This window comes from Nanorana parkeri, unplaced genomic scaffold (genome assembly GCF_000935625.1).
Source record: "Nanorana parkeri isolate BGI_ZX_2015 unplaced genomic scaffold, ASM93562v1 scaffold1687, whole genome shotgun sequence".
NCBI lineage: Eukaryota > Metazoa > Chordata > Amphibia > Anura > Dicroglossidae > Nanorana > Nanorana parkeri.
This window is the reverse complement of record NW_017307955.1, coordinates 293,766-299,956: the sequence shown is the minus strand read 5'-3', so window position 1 is coordinate 299,956 and position 6,191 is coordinate 293,766.

Here is a 6,191-nt window from a genome sequence, read left to right as displayed (position 1 = left end):
TATTTCTACCCTTGCCATGTGCAATTCTTACTCCCACTCATTAACTTCCCACCCCAACATCACATGGCCACACTGACCGATACCCACTCACAGCCAGCATGGTGGCGGCTCCGGGTTGTGTAGGTTGGTTTTGAAGTGTAGAACATGTCTGTGCATTGCAATGACTGGTTGTAATCCTCCCGAGACATTGACAACACGGGAGCACAACTGGGAGACAGCGACAAAACATTGTCACCTAGAAACAGGAAATATACACAGACCTTCATGTCAGGAGCTTCACCGATTACTAAAATAGGATTCTAGACAAACAGGAACACTAAGAATCCATTTCTTGGAGGATAGTAGAGGCAACAGGCAGCTTCAGGGCCAGCTTGTGATATGCAAGCAGTAGTAAGTGATTAGACACATGTGAGTGGGGGGGTGAGGACCCTTATCACTAGGGATGCACCGATACCGGTATTTTGGTACCGAGTAGCGATCATTTTTTTTTTTCCTCGGTAATTGCCGATACAGAGTACCGGAAGTCCCATTCAGGAAGCCAGATGGCGTGTAATGACTCGACACCCGGCTTCCCGATTAACAAGAAAGTCGTCCCATACGAAACCCCATAATGATCATATGATCCAGCATGTCTCTGCAGTGCTCGATGGCTTGTGTGCTGCAGATCTCTGTCCCCCACCCCCCTCGGCATGTCCAGCCTCTCGCCCCCCCTAGGGCCTCTACAGGCAGGAGCAGCCTTCCTCCAGTACCAAGCCAGAGCCGGCCAATCATGAACGAATGACACGGCTCCATGCTCCCTCATCATGAGATGGCGAGGGAGCATGAGGCCGGCTTCCCGGCCAATCAGAATGCCGGGCACTGTGTCATTGCCATCACACTCCTGACCGGAAAGAAATTCTCCCCACACACAGGGCGGGTGCGGCGGTGACAGCAGACGCCTCCGCAGGTAACAATGAACAAATGGTAAGTCACTCGCACTCCAATATAACCTCCAGTCAACATTTCCATACAACGTTTGGAAACGTTCTATTTGCCTGATGAAGGGACCTCTCTGGTTCCGAAACGTTGTATTGAATTGTTGCACCATTTAGTCAATAGATTGACTGGTAGCTATATTGGAGTGCGAGTGACTTACCATCTGTTCATTATTACACGGCACCTGGCTTCCTGATTGGTCGAGAAACTGGCCAATCAGGAAGCTGGGCAGCGCGTCATTACACAGCACCCGGCTTCCCGAGATGTCGGCTCCATGCTCTCTCTCTCATCACAAGTGACGAGAGAGCATGGAGCTGCTTCCCAGCCAATCAGGAAACCGGGCAGTGTGTAATGACATGCCGCGCGGCTTACTGATACAGGAAGTAGGCGGCTAGGGCATCAGAGCATTTGGGCGAGTACTCGCCCAACTACTCGGTATCGGCACCAATATCAATACCAGTATCGGTACATCCCAAGTTATCACCCCTCCCACAAATCCTTACTATTTTAGCAAGCAATAGAGGTGACGCACCTGTACTGTATTCCAAGACACAGGTAAGTCGGAAATCTAAAGTTTCTTCATTGGACAGGACAGAGGCAAAGTGAGATAGAACAGGGACATCACTAAGCAATAAACCATACCAGGGTGGGGGTGGGCCTTAAAGGAGAACTATGAGGGGGGGAGGGCGGTGCTTTTCACTCACCTCATAGTTCTAGCCGACCTGTGACAATGAGACTGTCACAGGCCGGCTCAGTAGATCGGGAGGTGAGTGAACACATACCGGGTTCGCTCACCTCTCGATCCTGTCACGGCTCTCTGCCGTGACAGGGGCTGGATTCCCCTCTCCCCGCTCCGATCTGCCAGCGCTGACTGGCGGAACGGACGGGGGAGGGGGCGGGTACAGCTGGCTCTGCCTCTAGATAGGCAGAGCCAGCTGTCACTCACGCAGCTGGGCAGATCCCGTCATCTACATCGGGATCCGCTCCGGCTGCAGCGTCTCAGTATATAGGGAGCTGTAGCTCGCGGTATACTGAGCCTAGGGTGGCGGGAGGACGCTAGTTTGTGTCCTCCCGTTACCCTAAGGAGAACTATGGGGGAAAACACTGACCCCATAGTTTTCCTTTAATATTGCAAGCAACCATCAACCACAAACCAGAACAAAAAAAAAAGAGACACTCAAGAGCCGGCTGCCATTGCTGCAGAGACCCAAACATGCCCCCTGACCAAATTATGTAAAGAAAGGCTTGAGTAGGTTGCACCCTCACAGGAAGGAAAAGGCAGAACCTTCCCTTTAACAGAAGGGCAGGTCTAGTCCACCGCTAAATGGTGGCACAAGATGCAAGAACCCCAAGCCAAGGTCCTTAAGGAAGGCCAGAGCCCATCAGATTGTCTGAGCAAGGCTGTAGCTGAGAAACTCAGACAGCCTAAAACATCCAAACAATGGGAGGACAACCTCCTTAGGGACGTTTTAAAGCCGATCAAAAAGGAGACCTATATTCTAATAAAAGGTGAACGGAGGACCCAACCTTAGGCAACAAGGAATCTCTAGGCCTGAGAATGACCTTATACTTGCAAAGAATGAGTGGAATAGTTCCTTGCACAAGTGTTGCCAACTCTCCCAGAAGTAGTACCAGAAACAAGGAAAACCACATTGCATGTGTTTCCTGTTGCAGGCAGGCGGAGCCTATATCTCGATGGCTGTCCTGGAAGATGACTGGGGAAATCTGAGATTTATCCCCAACAGGATTTAAAAGGAAGCTCGCAGGATAAACGTACCAGAATGAGATTGCACAGCCTCACCATAGCGAGCCTAGGGGTAGTCATGGGAGCAATCCTCTGCACAAAAGCCTTTACTATGGAATAAGGAGACCAACAGCAGCTCAAAAAAACCCAAAGACTGGACAAGGCCAATATTTGTCCCTCAGGGCAAAGTACGGATCTAATCCCAATTGAGGAAAAAGGCCAAAAACCATCCCAAGGAGGAAATGTCCTCGTACACAGCAGGAGAAGAAAGCCCTGCAGGGGTGATGCGCCTTGCGAGAGGTGGACTTACTAATCTTCAATAGGAATGTTGAGTCACAGACCTCCATCCCTCAGAACCTGAGCTTCAAACAGCCAAGTTTGTCAAAGCCAGCAACCAAGTAGGGTAGAGTACTGGGCCTCCAGACAAGGTCTGGACAGTGTGGCAGAAACCACAGGAAGTCTGCCAGCATGCAAAGTACGTCCCCGTACAACTCTTCTGGGTCAATTGGCAGCCACCAGTATCACTGGAACATCCTCCATCCCGATCCTACACAGTATACATGAGGACTAATCCAACAGCTCCACCGCTAAAGCTTATGGAACCCTCAACCAGGATACAAACCTGTCTAGTTTGTTGTTGGGTCTGGATGCCAAAACATCTACATCTCCCATTGGCTGAAAATCTCCTTGAACATTTTGGAGGTGTAGAAACCATTCCCCTGCAGACTAAGTCCGCCTGCCAATAGTCCACACCTGGAATCTGCACAAAGCCAAGGCGCGATGTTCTGCTCAGGCCATGATCAGGTCCGCTTCTCTGAGCACAGCACCCGATTGCTGATGCAAGCCCATGGCGTTGTCAGACTGGACCCTCAACAGCAGGGGTAGCAAACCTCCATCCCTCCAGCTGTGGAGGAACTACAAATCCCATGAGGCATTGCAAGATTCTCACAGCCAGACACGACTCCTGAAGAGAGCTGCATCATGGGACTTGTAGTTTCACCACAGCTGGAGGGCCGGAGGTTTGCTACCCCTGCTCAACGGCCGCCCCTGAAGAGAGCACGTCCAGTGCTGAAGGAAGATTTGAATCACCATCAGCTCCAGAACATAAACAGGAGCACCTGGAGGGGGGCCACCGTCAGACCCAGAACCCTAATGCCAAACCCCTGAAGGAGGCCTGGTCTGACTTTTGAACTCAGGGACAGAACCTTCACCAGAACACCGCTGGCTTAGTTTATAACCAAAAGGGGAGTGCTAGGAATCAGAAGCGTTCCACTCCCAAAGCCAGGAATCTTTGGAGCGGAGGAAAGAATGGCACATGCAGGAAGGCATCCTTGATGTCTAAGACAATAAAATCTCAGTTGACGGCAATAATTATGCCAATTCCATACAGAACTTCCAAACCCACAGAAAGTTTTTGAGAGATTATAGTCCCAGGATAGTACACACTGAACGGACGGGGGAGGGGGCGGGTACAGCTTGCTCTGCCTCTAGATAGGCATAGCCAGCTGTCACTCACACAGCTGGGCGGATCTCGACATCGATGTCAGGATCCGCTCCGGCTGCGGCGTCTCAGTGTACCGCGAGCTGTAGCACCCTATATACTGAGTTTAGGGTGACGGGAGGACGCTAGTTTGTGTCCTCCCGTTACCCTAAGGAGAACTATGGGGAAAAGCCCTGACCCCATAGTTCTCCTTTAAAGCCTGAGAGGGGGAACGGAGCACGGCAAGATGGAGTGGAGCAGCATATCAGAGCTGAGAGACCTGGGATACCCAGGGGGGTAGTAGGGGCAGAGACTCTCCCACCGCAGCATCAAATCTAAAACAAGGGAAGGGGGAATCTGCTGGCCCCTTGGCTTCATTCCTTTTGGGGGACTTTAGGGACAGTCACACCAGTATGGAAACGCAACTACCCTGGACCTGTATAGCACACTGCACCACATGCCATGGTGGGAGTCCAACACAGAATCCAGTGCCCCACGCAACAATACAGACCAACTGTCTTCATCCAGTGGGGTCCAGGTATGGTCCCCGAAGCTGTTGCCATGGGGCACCAATTTGGAAGCTGTGAAGTTGCCACCATGGGTGGCTGCAGCAAGAGAAGCTTGACTGAGATATATGTAGTGTTACCGTATTTCCTGCAATTCTTCAGTCGAGACGAGACATTACCACCTTAAAAAAGGATACAGGGGGGGATTCTTGGGAAAGAAAGGGGATTAAATGGAGGGCCTCACAGCCATAGCTAGGTACAGCTGCCCGTTTCCCAGTCGTCTCTGAATCTGCCTCCGTCATGTACAATCAAGAAAAAGACTAACCCTGGGAAGGTTCCCGTGCCCAGAACAGGGCTTGAAGTTCTTCAGACACTAAGCCGGAATGGATCTTCATTTGCCCAAATCATCCCGTGACTCTCTAATCTACCCAACAAAGTCCAAATCCCATTCGCACTGCCACGGTCTCAAAACCACAAGGTGTATGTGGTGGCCATGTGACCACACGGATGGCGCCGCATTCTGATGAAGGATCCCTGTGCGGACCCGAAACGTTAGCACCGTATGACAGTATGTGACATTGGGTGTTGACTAAACATGTCAATACTTTAAAAACCCTTCAAGTGTGTGCCGGTGATTTACTTTTATTCTCTAATCTACCCGGGATTTCCAAAAAGCCAAGAAACAGAACAGACCGAGTCAGCAATTAACCAAATTCATCTTTTTGTTTGTTTTTTCTTTAATAGATTTTTTTGCATGTATAGATGTTCCATCCAAAAACTTCACACTCGTTAAGAGTTACAACCTTCATATCTTTTTTGTTTTTGTTTTGTGTGTGTGACATGCGTCAGAAGATAAATCACCGTTTTATCTCGGCGCTTACATGACTCGATTTGTATCCGGATTGAACTCGTACATTTAGAGAATTCAGGAGAAAAAAAAAAAAGGACACAGGAGGGTGTTGCCAATTGTAGCAGCAATTAATTATTACTAACCTCAAGATTTTCCATGGTTTGCGTTTACAGATCCAAGTCGCGACCAGGAAGTGACTTCCTCCCCACCCCCCAAAAAAAGTCACCAGATACAAAAAAAAGAGAAGAACGGCAAGTTCACCATTTGACTTGAAGCTGCTCCCTACGTTCATCCCTTATGTTAAATGTATAAACCGCAGAGACATGGCCAATTTGTACACGGGGTGGGGGAGGAGGAGGATACTTTTTGTTTCCGTATAAAAGTGCCGTCATTTACAGGAGTTAAATCTTTTTGTGTAGTGCTACAAGTGTGAACATTCTACAATCGGGAACAGTCAAGTCTATCAGAGAATCCGGGAAGAGCCGAATCTAAAAGGCTACAAATTCATTTTTTAGTTTACAATAAAAGACTGAACACCGATCGGAGGCAAATGAAACCGTGTTAGAAGCTAGTACACTAAAACTGGTGAAGTAAAATGGAAATTGGCCCTCATGAGTGCTGAATGATTTTTAAATA